Raw genomic sequence first — 21719 nt, forward strand, 5'->3', positions numbered from 1 at the left:
CCACAATGTTCACAGTGATCAGTATTTATGGTAACCACAATGTTCACAGTGATCAGTATTTATGGTAACTACAATGTTCACAGTGATCAGTATTTATGGTAACCACAATGTTCACAGTGATCAGTATTTATGGTAACTACAATGTTCACAGTGATCAGTATTCATGGTAACTACAATGTTCACAGTGATCAGTATTCATGGTAACCACAATGTTCACAGTGATCAGTATTTATGGTAACCACAATGTTCACAGTGATCAGTATTCCTGGTAACCACAATGTTCACAGTGATCAGTATTCATGGTAACCACAATGTTCACAGTGATCAGTATTCATGGTAACCACAATGTTCACAGTGATCAGTATTGATGGTAACCCCAATGTTCTCAGTGATCAGGATTCATGTTCACAGTAAGTATTTATGGTAACCACAATGTTCACAGTGACAATGTTCACAGTGATCAGTATTTATGGTAACCACAATGTTCACAGCTATCAGTATCCATGGTAACCACAATGTTCACAGTGATCAGTATTTATGGTAATCACAATGTTCACAGTGATCAGTATTCATGGTAACCACAATGTTCACAGTGATCAGTATTTATGGTATCTATGGTATCAGTATTCATGGTAACTACAATGTTCACAGTGATCAGTATTCATGGTAACCACAATGTTCACAGTGATCAGTATTAATGGTAACCACAATGTTCACAGTGATCAGTATTTGTTCACAGTATGTTCACAGTGATCAGTATTTATGGTAACCACAATGTTCACAGTGATCAGTATTTATGGTAACCACAATGTTCACAGTGATCAGTATTCATGGTAACCACAATGTTCACAGTGATCAGTATTTATGGTAACCACAATGTTCACAGTGATCAGTATTTATGGTAACCACAATGTTCACAGTGATCAGTATTTATGGTAACTACAATGTTCACAGTGATCAGTATTCATGGTAACCACAATGTTCACAGTGATCAGTATTTATGGTAACCACAATGTTCACAGTGATCAGTATTTATGGTAACCACAATGTTCACAGTGATCAGTATTTATGGTAACCACAATGTTCACAGTGATCAGTATTCATGGTAACCACAATGTTCACAGTGATCAGTATTCATGGTAACCACAATGTTCACAGTGATCAGTATTTATGGTAATTACAATGTTCACAGTGATCAGTATTCATGGTAACCACAATGTTCACAGTGATCAGTATTCATGGTAACCACAATGTTCACAGTGATCAGTATTCATGGTAACCACAATGTTCACAGTGATCAGTATTCATGGTAACCACAATGTTCACAGTGATCAGTATTCATGGTAACCACAATGTTCACAGTGATCAGTATTTATGGTAACATGGTAACCACAATGTTCACAGTGATCAGTATTTATGGTAACCACAATGTTCACAGTGATCAGTATTCATGGTAACCACAATGTTCACAGTGATCAGTATTCATGGTAACCACAATGTTCACAGTGATCAGTATTTATGGTAACCACAATGTTCACAGTGATCAGTATTCATGGTAACCACAATGTTCACAGTGATCAGTATTTATGGTAACTACAATGTTCACAGTGATCAGTATTTATGGTAACCACAATGTTCACAGTGATCAGTATTCATGGTAACCACAATGTTCACAGTGATCAGTATTCATGGTAACCACAATGTTCACAGTGATCAGTATTTATGGTAACCACAATGTTCACAGTGATCAGTATTTATGGTAACCACAATGTTCACAGTGATCAGTATTTATGGTAACCACAATGTTCACAGTGATCAGTATTCATGGTAACCACAATGTTCACAGTGATCAGTATTTATGGTAACCACAATGTTCACAGTGATCACAGTGATCAGTATTCATGGTAACCACAATGTTCACAGTGATCAGTATTCATGGTAACCACAATGTTCACAGTGATCAGTATTCATGGTAACCACAATGTTCACAGTGATCAGTATTTATGGTAACCACAATGTTCACAGTGATCAGTATTTATGGTAACCACAATGTTCACAGTGATCAGTATTTATGGTAACCACAATGTTCACAGTGATCAGTATTCATGGTAACCACAATGTTCACAGTGATCAGTATTCATGGTAACCACAATGTTCACAGTGATCAGTATTCATGGTAACCACAATGTTCACAGTGATCAGTATTCATGGTAACCACAATGTTCACAGTGATCAGTATTCATGGTAACCACAATGTTCACAATATTCAATGCTCAATTCAATGTTCAATTCTGCTAATATTATTTAATTTCCTGCTCAGGTAAAAACAGAGAAAAGTAAATTATAATCTCAGAAAAAAATAAAACAAAAAATATAAACAAAGTTTTTGAAAAAAATCGTAAATATTTTATTATCGAATAAAAATTTAGAGATTTTTTGGATTTTGATATTTTTGATACATATATTTTTCCCATTTTTTTTTTTTTGCTTTAAGAGGTGGTCATTGATCCATCACACAAACGATATATACACAGAAATGAGTATTTCTCTCAATGTATATGTTATGATTTTAATTTTAGTGATTTATATATTTTTGGCTGATGAGGGAAAGATTCCAGGCAGGTTTAACTACCCTAGTTAGTCGATAGGCTTGAAACCCCACTTGAATAACGATACTAAAAGCAACATGGCCGTTTTTTCCTTCCCTTTGTATATACTAACAGCTATATATGTCTTCATACTAGTCATGTTTCTCCTGATATCTTTTCTCCTTGATAGCTATGTCTTCGTGAAGTCTTTCAGCGTGTTCCTTGATAGCTATGTCTTGGTGAAGTCTTTCAGCGTGTTCCTTGATAGCTATGTCTTGGTGAAATCTTTCAGCGTGTTCCTTGATAGCTCTGTCTTGGTGAAATCTTTCAGCGTGTTCCTTGATAGCTATGTCTTGGTGAAGTCTTTCAGCGTGTTCCTTGATAGCTATGTCTTGGTGAAATCTTTCAGCGTGTTCCTTGATAGCTATGTCTTGGTGAAGTCTTTCAGCGTGTTCCTTGATAGCTATGTCTTGGTGAAATCTTTCAGCGTGTTCCTTGATAGCTATGTCTTGGTGAAATCTTTCAGCGTGTTCCTTGATAGCTATGTCTTGGTGAAATCTTTCAGCGTGTTCCTTGATAGCTATGTCTTGGTAAAATCTTTCAGCGTGTTCCTTGATAGCTATGTCTTGGTGAAATCTTTCAGCGTGTTCCTTGATAGCTATGTCTTGGTGAAGTCTTTCAGCGTGTTCCTTGATAGCTATGTCTTGGTGAAATCTTTCAGCGTGTTCCTTGATAGCTATGTCTTGGTGAAGTCTTTCAGCGTGTTCCTTGATAGCTATGTCTTGGTGAAATCTTTCAGCGTGTTCCTTGATAGCTATGTCTTGGTGAAATCTTTCAGCGTGTTCCTTGATAGCTATGTCTTGGTAAAATCTTTCAGCGTGTTCCTTGATAGCTATGTCTTGGTGAAATCTTTCAGCGTGTTCCTTGATAGCTATGTCTTGGTAAAATCTTTCAGCGTGTTCCTTGATAGCTATGTCTTGGTAAAATCTTTCAGCGTGTTCCTTGATAGCTATGTCTTGGTGAAATCTTTCAGCGTGTTCCTTGATAGCTATGTCTTGGTAAAATCTTTCAGCGTGTTCCTTGATAGCTATGTCTTGGTGAAATCTTTCAGCGTGTTCCTTGATAGCTATGTCTTGGTGAAGTCTTTCAGCGTGTTCCTTGATAGCTATGTCTTGGTAAAATCTTTCAGCGTGTTCCTTGATAGCTATGTCTTGGTGAAATCTTTCAGCGTGTTCCTTGATAGCTATGTCTTGGTGAAGTCTTTCAGCGTGTTCCTTGATAGCTATGTCTTGGTGAAATCTTTCAGCGTGTTCCTTGATAGCTATGTCTTGGTGAAATCTTTCAGCGTGTTCCTTGATAGCTATGTCTTGGTAAAATCTTTCAGCGTGTTCCTTGATAGCTATGTCTTGGTGAAATCTTTCAGCGTATTTATCACTAACGTCAACAAGGTTAGGCGGGAGAAAGTCATGTACATGACCTTGATTTTCGTATCATTCTAACATCTTCAGCAATGGCCACTTCGATACTCTTGTCAAGGCGTTCAGGAGCTCGAGGAGCTTTCTTAGGCTCCCCGGGAACTGAGGCAACTATTCTCTTTGGCATTCAGTGGACGAACCTGGCTGTTTCCCAATAATTTCAAGGGTAACGTTGCAGACTTGTCGTCCTGCTGTGTTAATGGTTGTGAGGACGTTGCGTGCTGACCAGCCACCGTCTCGAGACGACCTATCTAGCCCTACCTCCAACTTTAAATCGGCAGGCAGTTTCAACCGAGTCACTACTACAGAATCCTACATCCTTACATCCTCCCCTCCATCCTCTACGACCTTCCACGTCACCTCCTCTGTCTCTGAATGGAACCACTTCCCGCTCACTGCACTTCCCTCCGTCTCTGCGAACTTCCACCTTCCGTTCACAGATGACACTGCTTCATAACGATCACCTCAATATCAACTCTTTGATTCACTTCCTTCAAACAACATGACTGAGGTGATGGAGTTTCTTTTCTTAACCGTACACATTCGTATGATTGCAGGCAACGTCTCATCCTGTGCTGTTTAATGACTGGTGCTAATTTCACGTTACTACCATAACTCCACGTATGTAATCTTGACTTTCTGTCTTCTCCTCTGTTTACGGCACCTCACTCATGCTTTTATCTGTAACTTACACAACTAGTGTAAAAGATTTGTTTTCGAATGAGAAGAAAAGCCTAACATTGTCTTTGACGATCCCAACACTGAGGATCCACCAACACCAACACTGATGATCCATCAATACCAACACTGAGGATCCACCAACACCAACACTGAGGATCCACCAACACCAACACTGAGGATCCACCAACACCAACACTGATGATTCACTAACACCAACACTGAGGATCCACCAACACCAACACTGAGGATCCACCAACACCAACACTGAGGATCCACCAACACCAACACTGATGATCCACCAACACCAACACTGATGATTCACTAACACCAACACTGAGGATCCACCAACACCAACACTGAGGATCCACCAACACCAACACTGATGATCCACCAACACCAACACTGATGATTCAATAACACCAACACTGAGGATCCACCAACACCAACACTGATGATCCACCAACACCAACACCGATGATTCAATAACACCAACACTGAGGATGCATACTACCACACTTCAGTGACACACTGTGTCTCTTAAGAGACAGGTACACATGCGTTTATTTCTTCCTTGTCCCTTCCTAGCTGCCAAGTGACCATGTGTATAGACACCAAGAAAGTCACAAACCTCTATATAAATCGTTGGCCATTAAGCCTCGCAAACGGATATTAAACCTCCATCTGTATATCTCTCTATCTGAGTATATCTCTTGTGAGTACACTGAGAGCACCAGTGTTTGCACACGAGCAGGGGTGTATGTATATGTGTATATATACATACATGGGACACGCCTGTTGAACGTCACATTCAAGATTATAAACTGTTCTACATACAGAAATATCGGAAATGAAGGTGGGGTGGCACTGTATGGCACTGAATTTCTACATAAAAACGTGTGCAAAATCTGAAATAACACACACAGTGTCTGTCTAGGTAGAATTTTCAGAGGGCTTGAAAAATTTATTTAAGACGTGATATACCGTCCCCCTAACTTGGATGGGGACCAAGGGAGACTACTGTGGGAGGAAACTGTTAAGGCCATAAGGCACGATAACGTAATGATTCTAGGGGACTTCGACTTTTGTCAGATTGATTTGAATTCGTTGACTGGGAATTTAGAATCTAATGACTTCTTAGAGGTAGTTCAGGATTGTTTTTTGAAGCAGTTTGTTACAGAACCTACACAGGGAAATAACCTGCTTGACTTGGTTCTGGCAAACAAGGAAACCTTTGTTAATAATTTAGAAATTACAGAGGAATTTGGCGCAAGCGATCACAAATCAATTACCTTTAAAATTGAATGAAAGTATGATAGTTGGGACAACCCAGTAACGGTCCCAGATTTTCGCTTAGCAAATTACAATGGGCTTAGAGAACACTGTCAATATGACAGCTTTCTAAACACTATACATGCTGTCCATAGAACGTATATTCCATATTAAGAAATTATATAGAATAGAAATGATCCGAAATAGATGAATAATAGGCTCAAACATCTTTCAGGAGAGAAAGGAATTGATAGATGCATGAAAAGAGGCAAGGGTCATGTTATGAACCATGATATTCACATTAAGAGGGACGTTAAATAGGGGATAAAAAACTAAACGGGACTATTAAATTAAAATTTGTAGGGATTCAAGAACTAACCCGAAAGGCTTTTTCCAGTTATTTTATTTTTTTTTTTATTATCACACTGGCTGATTCCCACCAAGGCAGGGTGGCCCGAAAAAGAAAAACTTTCACCATCATTCACTCCATCACTGTCTTGCCAGAAAGGTGCTTTACACTACAGTTTTTAAACTGCAACATTAACACCCCTCCTTCAGAGTGCAGGCACTGTACTTCCCATCTCCAGGACTCAAGTCCGGCCTGCCGGTTTCCCTGAACCCCTTCATAAATGTTACTTTGCTCACACTCCAACAGCACGTCAAGTATTAAAAACCATTTGTCTCCATTCACTCCTATCAAACGCGCTCACGCATGCCTGCTGGAAGTCCAAGCCCCTCGCACACAAAACCTCCTTTACCCCCTCCCTCCAACCTTTCCTAGGCCGACCCCTACCCCGCCTTCCTTCCACTACAGACTGATACACTCTTGAAGTCATTCAAGAGTTATATAGAAGTCATTCCAGTTATATAGAACAAAAATTAGAGATAAGATAAGTCCCCTTAAAAATAACTCAGGGCATCTTACTAACAAGGAAAATAAAAAGTGCTAGATTTTTAATAATTATTTCCTCGGGGTTTTCGCACATGAAGACACTAACAATATCCCAGTCATTAGTTTTTATAGTGGGCCTGTAGAAGATAAATTATGCAATATCACAGTCACCAGGGAAACGGTAATCAAACAGGTAGACCGAATGAAGCAAAATAAATACCTGGGTCCCGAAAAACTTATTTTCTAGAATTTTACGAAATGAGATTTTGTGATCCATTAACTAACATTTTTAATATATCTCTTCAAACAGCTGTAGTGTCTGATATGTGGAAGATGGCCAATGTAATTCCTATTTTTAAATCAGGGGACAAATCGTTATCGTCAAGTTACCGCCCAATTAGCCTAACTTCAGCTGTAGGCAAATTAATCACGATAAAGAATTCGATATTGTTTATTTAGATTTTAGTAAAGTTTTTGATAGAGTACCGCACCAGAGACTTTTAGAGAAAATGGCATCTCATGGCCTTAGGGGAAAAGTGCTGTCATGGATCGAGTCATGGCTCATCAACACGAAGCAGATATTTTTGTTAGTGGGTTGAATTTGAGAAGAACCTGTCCAGTATGGGCCAATGGGCCTGTAGCAGTGTTCTTATTCTCTTATGCTTCTTATGTTAGAGTTGACGATAATCTATATACGCCCATATTTGGGATTTAAATATTTTTTATTAGCAGTATACAGGCGACATGCGTCATAATGACCTTTGATGTGTCAAAAGACTTAAAGAACATCCACTCAACATCACACCGATAGGTGTATGTCTCTCAGCGTATATATCTTCATAGTTTATCCTAATCCCTATTTTAGATATTAAAAAGATTTGCATTTGGTGAATGGGTGACATGCTGCGTTAATGATCTTTCGTGTAGCGGATAGACTCCATTAACCACCTATCACACATGTTACAAGGTTGTAAACACTGAGAGATGTAGTTTCTCAGTGAATATACACTAAGAGTTTGGGATTGAGACACTTATGCAGCATATGGGAATCTTTATTCAGGAAACGTTTCGCCACACAGTGGCTTCATCAGTCCAATACAAAGAGGAAGGCGTAAGGAGAGGAGGAGTATGAGGTAATCAGTCCCTCAGCCTGGAGTCGATGTGTTCAGTCCATCAATCTTGTAGAATGTACAGCATAGGGCCGTAGACGTGGCTTATATACTGTAGTGAGGTGACGTGAAGCAGATGGAGGCGGGGTCATAGTGGTACCATCCACTAGTCGAAGTAGGTCTTCGTCCAAAGGTTGAACAAGTGTTGAAGAATTCTTTGTAACAAGATCCCATGATGCTGCAGTGTCTGACAGTTGTGATGAATGGTTTGAAAAACCGACAAGTTGAGGATTGAGACACTTATGCAGCATATGGAAATCTTTATTCAGGAAACGTTTCGCCACACAGTGGCTTCATCAGTCCAATACAAAGAGGAAGGCGTAAGCCACGTCTACGGCTCTATGCTGTACATTCTACAAGATTGATGGACTGAACACATCGACTCCAGGCTGAGGGACTGATTACCTCATACTCCTCCTCTCCTTACGCCTTCCTCTTTGTATTGGACTGATGAAGCCACTGTGTGGCGAAACGTTTCCTGAATAAAGATTCCCATATGCTGCATAAGTGTCTCAATCCTCAACTTGTCGGTTTTTCAAACCATTCATCACACTAAGAGTTTACCTTAGTCCCTAGTCTGGGAAATATAATAATCTTGACTGGCCAAGAACAGGTCACATGCAACCGTACGGGAGATTCGGAGTTCGAATCTCCGGTACGGCTGGATAACATTAGGACGTATTACCGTAAGACACCTGCTGTCCATGTTCACCCATCAGTGCAAAATGGGTACCTGGGTGTTAGTGGACTGGTATGGGTCGCATCCTGGGACAAAACTGACTTAATTTGCCCGAAATGCTAAGTCTGTATACCTCGTATATGTACTTATAAAAATTAAGATATTATTATTATTATTATTATTATTATTATTATTATTATTATTATTATTATTATTATTATTATTATTATTATTATTATTATTATTATTATTATTATTCATGGTATGAACAAGCTATTTCCATCAGCACCTTGATACTATATTGCAAGATGAGTAACAGTATAGATCCTCTTGTTTTATCCTCCCCTCACAGGATATACGATCGTAATATCAGGTATATATACAGCGCCAATATATTTCCATGGCCTCACGATCTTGCCTCTGGGTCTCTCTTAGAGGAATTTTCGTTACTCTGGACAATACGGATTTGTCTACTAGAGTTTTTGCTGCTTTATGAGAGTACGAACTTGGTGGAGCGTTTTTGCCAAACTTCGGTCTAACTCACTGTCTAGCTTTATGTAGAGTTTTATTAAGGCATTTGATAAAGCCTTTAAATAGAGCTATACGTTACTACAGTAAAAGCCTTTTCAGCCCCTGTCTCTCACTACCTGTAGTTAAATTATGTATCTAGTTTTGTTTTGATACCTAAGCCGGACCTACCGTGGGCGTTTTTCTTACCTTAAGTAATCCGGATCCACCGTCGGCGTTTTTGTTACCATAAGTAATCCGGATCCACCGTGGGCGTTTTTGTTACCTTAATCCGGATCCGTCGGGGCGTTTTTGTAGCAGAGGATTCATATTCGCAACTCTTAAGTCGCAATAAATTTGACCTTACAAGTAATCGACCTTAAATATATGCTCATTAGTGGTAATTATCACATGAATTGTATCTAGTTAAAACTAATTATTCCTGTTGTGACTGGCTGGGCGAAACACGTATATTTTAAACGTTTCGCTCGGGATGTAAACTCTGTCATATCCGACTCCTGAGCGAAACGTATATGTTAAAGGCGAGTTTTATTACGTGTCTTTGTACTCAGTAATGATTCCTTTATTGCCAATAAAATGTCACCCTTACGTGTGTGTTAATGAGACGTCCCACCAGGAGACCTTGCTCCTCCTGGTGAAAAGCTCTTGATCCGAGGAATAGGAGTTACCTTTTCCTGGGATCATAACCTATCACTACCCAAACGCTCCATAGCCCCTACAGGTTTCGTACCTCCCTGCAAATATAATTTTTTTTATATATATACAAATCGTGGCTGGTGATTACCGAAGATTTTTTTTATTTTTGATTAATATTATGGATAATTTAGCAATAATTTATAATTTTATTGATTATTTGTAAGTATTATTCTGATTACTTAACATTTAATTAATTATATTTACTGAGTAATTAAATATTTTACTGATTACTTTAATTCTAATTGATTATTTTTTACTAATTATTTACCCTTTAATTATTGTACTGATTAGTTGACCTGTAATTATTTCATAACTAAACTGAAATTTCAGTTGCTAATTGAATCTTAATTGAATAATTCCATTAATAATCTATAATTTATCAATTTGCGACTTTATTGACAAATTGATCCGTTAATGATTATTTTAATTATCAGGTAACCTGGTATTAATTGTGATTTTTAATTCTTAAAAATTATGATCAATTATTATGATTAGAATTATTATCGAGCTTTCAAGCGATGATTATCATCGTCAATGTTATTGATGCAACAACGGAAGTGTTATTGACGCAACGGAAGTGTTAGTGACGCAACGGAAGTGTTATTGACGCAACGGAAGTGTTATTGACGCAACGGAAGTGTTATTGATGCAACAACGGAAGTGTTACTGACACAACGGAAGTGTTACTGACGCAACGGAAGTGTTATTGAAGCAATAACGGAAGTGTTACTGACGCAACGGAAGTGTTATTGACGCAACGGAAGTGTTATTGATGCAACAACGGAAGTGTTACTGACGCAACGGAAGTGTTAGTGACGCAACGGAAGTGTTATTGACGCAACAACGGAAGTGTTACTGACGCAACGGAAGTGTTACTGACGCAACGGAAGTGTTAGTGACGCAACGGAAGTGTTACTGACGCAACGGAAGTGTTAGTGACGCAACGGAAGTGTTATTGACGCAACAACGGAAGTGTTACTGACGCAACGGAAGTGTTACTGACGCAACGGAAGTGTTACTGACGCAACGGAAGTGTTACTGACGCAACAGATGTGTTACTGATGCAACAGAAGTGTTACTGACACAACGGATGTGTTACTGACGCAACAGATGTGTTACTGACGCAACCGAAGTGTTACTGACGCAACCGAAGTGTTACTGACGCAACGGAAGTGTTACAGACACAACGGATGTGTTAGTGACGCAACGGAAGTGTTACTGACGCAACAGAAGTGTTACTGACGCAACGGAAGTGTTACTGACGCAATGGATGTGTTACTGACGCAATGAAAGTGTTACCGAAACATCTGTGGAGTTAAAATTGTTACGTAGTTAAACTGTCTCTTAAGCAATTAAACTGTTATTTACGCATTTAAACTGTTACTTATGCAGTTAAACTGTTACGCATTTAAACTGCTACTTACGTAGTTAAACTGTTACGCAGTTAAACTGCTACTTACGCAGTTAAACTCTTACGCAGTTAAACTGCTACTTACGCAGTTAAACTGTTACGCATTTAAACTGCTACTTACGCAGTTAAACTGTTACGCATTTAAACTGCCACTTACGCAGTTAAACTGTTACGCAGTTAAACTGCTACTTACGCAGTTAAACTGTTACGCAGTTAAACTGTTACGCATTTAAACTGCTACTTACGCAGTTAAACTGTTACGCAGTTAAACTGCTACTTACGCAGTTAAATTGTTACTTACGCAGTTAAACTGTTACTTACGCAGTTAAACTGTTATTTACGCAATAAACTATTACGCATTTGAACTGTCACTGACGCAATTGAATTGTTAATGCAATTAATTTGTTTCTGTAGTAATTGCCTCGTGACTGACTCAGCTACACTGTCAATGACGCAATTAAACTGCTACTGGCGCAAATGAATTGTTAGTGACTCACTTCAGCTGTCAGCGAAGCAATTTATCTGCTGACGCAAATAGTCATTTACGCATTCGAATTGCTATTGGCGTAATTAAACCCTCGCTGAAGCAGTTAAACTGTCATTGAAACAAACTGTCACTGAAGCAGTTAAACTGCTACGAACGCAAAAGAATTGTTACGTACGCAATTACATAAGTTATAGACGCAATTGCCTTGTTATTGACACAGTTGCCTCGTTAATGACGCAGTTAAATCGTTATTGACACTTGCATTGTTATTGATGCAACTGCCTCGTTACTGACGCAACTACCTCGTTAATGACGCAGTTACCTCGTTATTGACACTTGCATTGTTATTGATGCAACTGCCTCGTTACTGACGCAACTACCTCGTTAATGACGCAGTTACCTCGCTATTGACAGTTGCATTGTTATTGATGCAACTGCCTCGTTACTGACGCAACTACCTCGTTAATGACGCAGTTACCTCGTTATTGACAGTTGCATTGTTATTGATGCAACTGTATCGTTACTGACGCAACTACCTCGTTAATGACGCAGTTACCTCGTTATTGACAGTTGCATTGTTATTGATGCAACTGCCTCGTTACTGACGCAACTACCTCGTTAATGACGCAGTTACCTCGTTATTGACAGTTCCATTGTTATTGATGCAACTGCCTCGTTACTGACGCAACTACCTCGTTAATGACGCAGTTACCTCGTTATTGACAGTTCCATTGTTATTGATGCAATTACCTTGTTATTAACGCACTTGCATTGTCACTGACGTAACTACCTCATTACAAAGCAACTGTATTGTTATTAACGCAACTGCCTCGTTACTGGCGCAGATGCATTGTTACTAAGGCATATTCCGACCACAATATGGAGCTAAAAACTCGGTGCCGGGGATTTGCACAATCCTGGCAACAGTTTAAGTTGATAAGCTGCTCTATTCAACACGAAATTTCATTTAAGTCAGCACAATAGTCAGCTACAGCGGCCCTAACAAAGCTAACTGCACCGTTAGCACAATTAACAACCCAGCAGTAGGGGTTAGCAGCAAGTAATGAGGTGATTTGGGTACTACACTAGGGGGGAAAATATTTAAGAAATTTTTAATTTATTATTATTATTATTATTATTATTATTATTATTATTATTATTATTATTATTATTATTATTATTATTATTATTATTATTATTATTATTGGTGTTGCTTTTATTTTTTTAGGTTTGTGATTTTTATTATTCGTTTTATAGTTATGATTATTATTGCTATTAGTGTTATTATTAGTAGTAATTATTATTATATTTTCGTATTATACAGTAGTGTACATATTAATTGGGGCAATGATGATATGAGAAATTCCGGATATCAATGTTTATTTGAAAAATACACGGCAATAATAAGACAAATAATTGATTTAATAAGAGATATGACTACCCTTTGGTTTTATAAACGTTGCTACACTGGTATAGACTCCACCAATGTTGAACACATTTGGGCAAGTTCTTCGTCGTGGTACAAGGTCCTAATAACAGCAGCAATTAGCTTCTCCACAGGTGAACAGTCCTGCTTCGCGATCCTATGCGTTTGGTTATTGAGTATTGATTCTCAGTTGGGTTGAGGTCAGAAGAACTCTACTGACCAGACAGTTTAGAATGTTTAGCTCACTCTTTTCGAGGAATGTCAGCATTTTTCTGGAAGTGTGGCATGGAGCAAGATCCTGCTGGAAAATGCCTTCTCCATCAGGAAAGTCTCTATCCACAATGGGAAACAAATGAGTTGCCAGGATTGCCTTGTATTCGTCACTGTTCATCGTTCCCTCAACAATAACAAGCCGTCTAAGGCCTTTAGCAGTAAAACTACCACAAAACATCTTAGGTGGGTGTTTTGGTCCATGTTGACTGTGTCCATTCCGAAGAGGTTCACCTTTGCTCCGTCTCACTACCACTGATTTGTACCCATGTACTTCAAAATGCTCCTCATATGAAAATATAAATTTTCTCCATTCATCTGTCATCTATCCCTTTTGATCGAGTGCCCACCGCAGCCGTTTTTTTCTTCTAACGGTAGTCAGTAAATGTTTCTAAACCGGCTTTCTAACAGTTCTGCCAACTTCAAGGAACCTTCGTCAAACAGTTGAAGAATCAACATTTACGTCAGCTGAAGCCAAATCTCTCTGCAGATCTTTGCTGGCTTTCTTAGGATCCTTCACACTATTTCTTATGATAACCTTGCAGCGCTCCACAATCACCTGTGTCGTCAGCTCTCTTCAGAATCTGACCAACAGTTGACTTTACTAGGCTCAAATTTTTGTTGTTTTGTCTGATATTCAAATGATCATGTTTTCTAGGAGCTACAATACTTGCACACTTCCTAGGTGTAACATCATGAATTTCAGCAATAATCATTATTGAAGAATTTGGCGAAACCACATTCATTCACGGAGCACGCTTGCAGAAATAGCCTTACAGAACAGCAGCTGTTGTAGCACTGACGAGAGTCGCAGGGTGACACCACAGCTGGATGGTTGCCAGAAGTCAGTAGCAGACTCTTCTGAAAAGAAAAGAAAACCCAAACTGTGTTCATCCGAAGACTAAAATATATTATGAGACAATCACAGAACTTACTCCTGTCCAAATTAATTTGCTCACTACTGTAATAATTGGTATTATTTGCATTATTATTATTGTAATTGTTATTATTATTATTATTATTATTATTATTATTATTATTATTATTATTATTATTATTATTATTATTATTATTATTATTATTATTATTATTATTATAACTATTATTATTATTATTATTATTATTATTATTATTATTATTATTATTATTATTATTATTATTATTATTATTATTATTATTATTATTATTAATTTCATGGGAGAAAGCAAATTATCGTAGTGGTAATGCAGATGAGGAATTGGCAGTGATCAGGTTTGATCCAAGGAAGTGGATGATAAATCCTATTAAACAACTAGACCGGATTAAAGCCAGTAATTAAATCTCTTTAAATAAAACTTGTTTTAATAGTGGAGTACAACAGTTGAATAAGTTACATAAGCAACACCTTCAGTCTTCAGTCGAATAAAAAGGTGACAAATACTGAAGACAGTGGAAGGAAGAGAAAGGTTGTTTTTAAGGTGGTCAGTCCCTTAGTTTTGATGGGTGTTTAGTCCCTTAGTTTTGATGGGTGTTTAGTCCCTTAGTTTTGATGGGTGTTTAGTCCCTTAGTTTTGATGGGTGTTTAGTCCCTTAGTTTTGATGGGTGTTCAGTCCCTTAGTTTTGATGGGTGTTTAGTCCCTTAGTTTTTATTGGTGTTTAGCCCTTTAGTTTTGATGGGTGTTCAGTCCCTTAGTTTTGATGGGTGTTCAGTCCCTTAGTTTTGATGGGTGTTCAGTCCCTTAGTTTTGATGGGTGTTTAGCCCTTTAGTTTTGATGGGTGTTCAGTCCCTTAGTTTTGATGGGTGTTCAGTCCCTTAGTTTTGATGGGTGTTTAGCCCTTTAGTTTTGATGGGTGTTCAGTCCCTTAGTTTTGATGGGTGTTCAGTCCCTTAGTTTTGATGGGTGTTTAGTCCCTTAGTTTTGATGGGTGTTCAGTCTCTTAGTTTTAATAGGTGTTTAGCCCTTTAGTTTTGATGGGTGTTCAGTCCCTTAGTTTTGATGGGTGTTCAGTCCCTTAGTTTTGATGGGTGTTTAGCCCTTTAGTTTTGATGGGTGTTCAGTCCCTTAGTTTTGATGGGTGTTTAGTCTCTTAGTTTTGATGGGTGTTTAGTCTCTTAGTTTTGATGGGTGTTCAGTCCCTTAGTTTTGATGGGTGTTTAGTCTCTTAGTTTTGATGGGTGTTTAGTCTCTTAGTTTTGATGGGTGTTTAGTCTCTTAGTTTTGATGGGTGTTCAGTCTCTTAGTTTTAATAGGTGTTTAGCCCTTTAGTTTTGATGGGTGTTCAGTCCCTTAGTTTTGATGGGTGTTCAGTCCCTTAGTTTTGATGGGTGTTTAGCCCTTTAGTTTTGATGGGTGTTCAGTCCCTTAGTTTTGATGGGTGTTTAGTCTCTTAGTTTTGATGGGTGTTTAGTCTCTTAGTTTTGATGGGTGTTTAGTCTCTTAGTTTTGATGGGTGTTTAGTCTCTTAGTTTTGATGGGTGTTTAGTCTCTTAGTTTTGATGGGTGTTTAGTCTCTTAGTTTTGATGGGTGTTTAGCCCTTTAGTTTTGATGGGTGTTCAGTCCCTTAGTTTTGATGGGTGTTTAGTCTCTTAGTTTTGATGGGTGTTTAGCCCTTTAGTTTTGATGGGTGTTCAGTCCCTTAGTTTTGATGGGTGTTTAGTCTCTTAGTTTTGATGGGTGTTCAGTCCCTTAGTTTTGATGGGTGTTCAGTCCCTTAGTTTTGGCAGGTGGCAGTGTGTCAAGTACATACGTGGCAGTATGTACGTGCCATGTATGTGGCAAGCAAATACGTGGTAGTGTGTCAGGTATGCACATGGCAGTGTGTGTACTCACCTAATTGTAGTTGCAGGGGTCGATTCATAGCTCCTGGCCCAGCTTCTTTACTGGTCGCTACTAGGTCCACTCACTCCCTGCTCCATGAGATTTATCGGACCTCTTCTTAAAGCTATGTATGGATCCTGCCTCCATTACATCACTTCCCAGACTATTCCACTTCCTGGCAACTCTATGACTGAAGAAATACTTCCTAGCATCTCTGTCACTTATCTGAGTCTTCAGCTTCTAGTTGTGACCCCTAGTTGCTGTGTCCCATCTCTGGAACATTATGTCTCTGTCCACCTTATCAATTCCTCTCAGTATTTTATATATCGTTATCATGTCTCCCCTATCTCTCCTGTCCTCCAGTGTCATCAGGTCGATTTCCCTTAACCTCTCCTCGTAGGACATACTCCTTAGCTACGGGACTAGTCTTGTTGCAAACCTTTACATTAATCTAATTTCTTGACATGCTTGACCAGGTGGCATTGTGTTTTTATCAGACTCAGAGTTTAAATCATATTAACAAAAGAATGATAGCAATCGCAAAATTTTCCAAGTCTAATTCAATTTCTGACTGGCCATTCCCTGATTGATCAAACCACTGAATGTGAGTGAATGTGACTGACCTGACTAGGTTAAGGCATTAGCTTACGGTGGGAGAATGTTAACGTCTGACTGCTTAAAACCCAGACTGGCTACTCCCAGGGTGTTTAAATATCATCCACCCCAGTAAATGGTTAGATTTGGAGAGTCTTGAAGACCCTCTCTACACAGATTTTTAAGTGCATCTCTTGATAAGTGTAAAGTTTACACTTTACACTTTATTAAGTGGATAATGAAGGTAGAAGGGGTAACCTGCCTATTATCATCATCCTGCTGTAGCTAATCTTGTACCAGTAACCTTTGTCTGAACTCAAGGAACGTGTGGGGTATAAATCCATGCCAAGTGAGGCGTAAAACTTACAGGCCAATGTGTTAACCACTGGGCCAGCTGTCGACAATAAAATTCATCCAACCAGGTATATTTCTGTACACCAGAGGGAGGTTAACATAGGTTCAAACCCCCCTCGTTCCGTGATTTCTTTACAATCGTGTTATTACGCTCCTTTATTTCATTATCCGATACCCATGATACAGAAAGTACCAATCTGCTTATGATACAGGCGGAAAGTACCATTCATCGGCTGATACAGGCAGAAAGTGGCCAGTTCACAAGTGGCTTTCAAGAGAGAAGTCAAGTGTGTTGAGTTACGGTGCAGCAGAGAACACACGAGTGTGTTTACAAGGTGAGCACAATCACGAAATTTAAACATCACCATAAATCTGTATGCTCAGCAAACATTACAACACCAGAGATGTGTTGAGAGTAAACACAAGGCAACACTAAACTCCACCAAGGTTGCTGTTTATACAAGTCATATATGGCCCAGGACCTGACTCAGATCTCATGACTTATAGGGCTTGACTCAAGTCTCATGACCTATAGAACCTGAATCAAGTCTCATGACCTATAGAACCTGAATCAAGTCTCATGACCTATAGAACCTGAATCAAGTCTCATGACCTATAGAACCTGAATCAAGTCTCATGACCCGTGACCTGACTCAAGTCTCATGACATATAGGGCCTGACTCAAGTCTCATGACCCATGATCTGACTCAAGTCTCATGACATATAGGGCCTGACTCAAGTCTCATGACCCATGACCTGACTCAAGTCTCATGACATATAGGGCCTGACTCAAGTCTCATGACCCATGACCTGACTCAAATCTCGTGACCTATAGGACCTGACTCAAGTCTCATGACCTAGGACCTGACTTAAGTCTTATGACCCAGGACCTGACTCGAGTCTCATAGCCCAGGACCTGACTCATGTCTCATGACCCAGGACCTGTCTCATGTCTCATGACACAGGACCTACTCAAGCTTCATAACTCAGGATCTGACTCGAGTCTCATGACCCAGGACCTGACTCAAGTCTCATGACCCAGGACCTAACTCAAGTCTCATGACCCAGGACCTGACTCAAGTCTCATAACCCAGGACCTGACTCAAGTCTCATGACCCAGGACCTGACTCAAGTGTCATGACCCAGGACCTGACTCAAGTCTCATGACCCAGGACCTTTCTCAAGTTTCATGACTCAGGACCTGACTCGAGTCTCATGACTCAGGACCTGACTCAAGTTTCATGACCCAGGACCTGACTCAAGTCTCACGATTCCACCTACCTTAAGTCTCATGACCCAGGGCCTGACTCAAGTCTCATGACCCAGGACCTGACTCAAGTCTCACGACTCCACCTATGTTAAGTCTCATGACCCAGGACCTGACTCAAGTCTCATGACCCAGGACCTGACTCAAGTCTCACGACTCCACCTATCTTAAGTCTCATGACCCAGGACCTGACTCAGGTCTCATGACCCAAGACCTGACTCAAGTTTCAAGACCCAGGACCTGACTCAAGTCTCAAGACCCAGGACCTGACTCAAGTCTCAAGACCCAGGACCTGACTCATGAGATATTACGGTGCTGGTATACTGACGAGATGAAGAATTAGATACCTATGCAGCTCCTAGTTACAGAAACGTTTTCAAAAAGGATACCCATGTTTCAAATAAGGATACCCATGTTTCAAATAAGGATACCCATGTTTCAAATAAGGATACCCATGTTTCAAATAAGGATACCCATGTTTTAAATAAGGATACCCATGTTTCAAATAAGGATACCCATGTTTCAAATAAGGATACCCATGTTTCAAATAAGGATACCCATGTTTCAAATAAGAATACCCATGTTTCAAATAAGGATACCCATGTTTCAAATAAGGATACCCATGTTTCAAATAAGAATACCCATGTTTCAAATAAGGATACCCATGTTTCAAATAAGGATACCCATGTTTCAAATAAGGATACCCATGTTTCAAATAAGGATACCCATGTTTCAAATAAGGATACCCATGTTTCAAATAAGGATACCCATGTTTCAAATAAGGATACCCATGTTTCAAATAAGGATACCCATGTTTCAAATAAGAATACCCATGTTTCAAATAAGGATACCCATGTTTCAAATAAGGATACCCATGTTTCAAATAAGGATACCCATGTTTCAAATAAGGATACCCATGTTTCAAATAAGGATACCCATGTTTCAAATAAGGATACCCATGTTTCAAATAAGGATACCCATGTTTCAAATAAGGATACCCATGTTTCAAATAAGGATACCCATGTTTTGAAATAAATATACCTATGAAAGTTAAAACACATGTGCAACATCTGGGTATCTTTATTGTAGACGTTTCGCCCTCCAGTGTCTTTATTAGTGTGCTTCAGAATCTCTACAACCACGGTGTTGTAAACACCATCTCCAAGACTGTTTACCTCATGTTTTGTATATAGCTCTTCTGTTTTTTTAATTATGACCAAGAATCTGTGTTGATAAAGCCACTGGATGGCGAAACGTCTATAATTAAGATAACCAGATGCTGCACAAGTGTCTTTAATCTTGTCGGTATTGTATACCTTTCTTGCACAACTTATCAGGCATTGCAACATGACGGAATCTTGGGTCAGAGGACATCTGACTTACGAAATGATAATAACACAATTGTAAACAAACCCCCACTGGCCTGGTGTTTCACCACTCATTTGTAGTGACTTCGAGTCCCACCAGTACCTTGTTTTCTCTGGGGTCAGATGAGATGAAGGCATTGTCACTGGTAGATGAAATTTCCCAGTGGAAGTAGGTCATGTCCAGGAATAGCAAGTTGGTTGTATGGACGTCACGTATCCATTGTATAAATAACGCGAGAAAATAGTGATGTGTTCCACCTTTTTTCGCGATGCCTGGTCACAGTCCGGGTATATTCCAGGTAATGTTGCCAGAGGAAGTAGGTCATGTCCAGGAATAGGGCCTGGAGTAGCAAGTTGGTTGTATGGAAACAAACCATACCCCGGCCTGGATTGAACCCGCGGTCAGAGAGTCTCAAAACTCCAGACCGTCGCGTTAGCCACTGGACCAGCTAGTCACAATAAGATTCGTCCAACTAGGTATATTTCTACACCATAGGAAGGTTACTATAGGCCACCACTGTGACCACAAATGCAAGTTTGGTTGTATGGACGTCACACATCCATTGTATAAATAAAGCGAATGCCTGGTCACAGTCCGGGTATATTCCAGGTAATGTTGCAGAGGTACACTAGAAGAAAGGTTGATCTAAATTGGCTTGACGGAGTACAATACCGACAAATTGCAGAATAAGACACATATGCAACACATGGATATATCTATCGATGAATAAGACACATGTGCAACATTTAGGTACCTTTATTGATGAAAAAGACACATGTGCAACATTTAGGTACCTTTATTGATGAAAAATACACATGTGCAACATTTAGGTACCTTTATTGATGAAAAAGATACATGTGCAACATTTAGGTACCTTTATTGATGAAAAAGATACATGTGCAACATTTAGGTACCTTTATTGATGAAAAAGACACATGTGCAACATTTAGGTACCTTTATTGATAAATAAGACACATGTGCAACATTTAGGTACCTTTATTGATAAATAAGACACATGTGCAACATTTACCTGGAGTTTACCTGGAGAGAGTTCCGGGGGTCAACGCCCCCGCGGCCCGGTCTGAGACCAGGCCTCCTGGTGGATCAGAGCCTGATCAACCAGGCTGTTGCTGCTGGCTGCACGCAAACCAACATACGAGCCACAGCCCGGCTGATCCGGAACTGACTTTAGGTGCTTGTCCAGTGCCAGCTTGAAGACTGCCAGGGGTCTGTTGGTAATCCCCCTTATGTGTGCTGGGAGGCAGTTGAACAGTCTCGGGCCCCTGACACTTATTGTATGGTCTCTTAACGTGCTAGTGACACCCCTGCTTTTCATTGGGGGGATGGTGCATCGTCTGCCAAGTCTTTTGCTTTCGTAGTGGGTGATTTTCGTGTGCAAGTTCGGTACTAGTCCCTCTAGGATTTTCCAGGTGTATATAATCATGTATCTCTCCCTCCTGCGTTCCAGGGAATACAGGTTTAGGAACCTCAAGCGCTCCCAATAATTGAGGTGTTTTATCTCCGATATGCGCGCCGTGAAAGTTCTCTGTACATTTTCTAGGTCGGCAATTTCACCTGCCTTGAAAGGTGCTGTTAGTGTGCAGCAATATTCCAGCCTAGATAGAACAAGTGACCTGAAGAGTGTCATCATGGGCTTGGCCTCCCTAGTTTTGAAGGTTCTCATTATCCATCCTGTCATTTTTCTAACAGATGCGATTGATACAGTGTTATGGTCCTTGAAGGTGAGATCCTCCGACATGATCA

This window comes from Cherax quadricarinatus, chromosome 88 (genome assembly GCF_038502225.1).
Source record: "Cherax quadricarinatus isolate ZL_2023a chromosome 88, ASM3850222v1, whole genome shotgun sequence".
Classification (NCBI taxonomy): Eukaryota; Metazoa; Arthropoda; class Malacostraca; order Decapoda; family Parastacidae; genus Cherax; species Cherax quadricarinatus.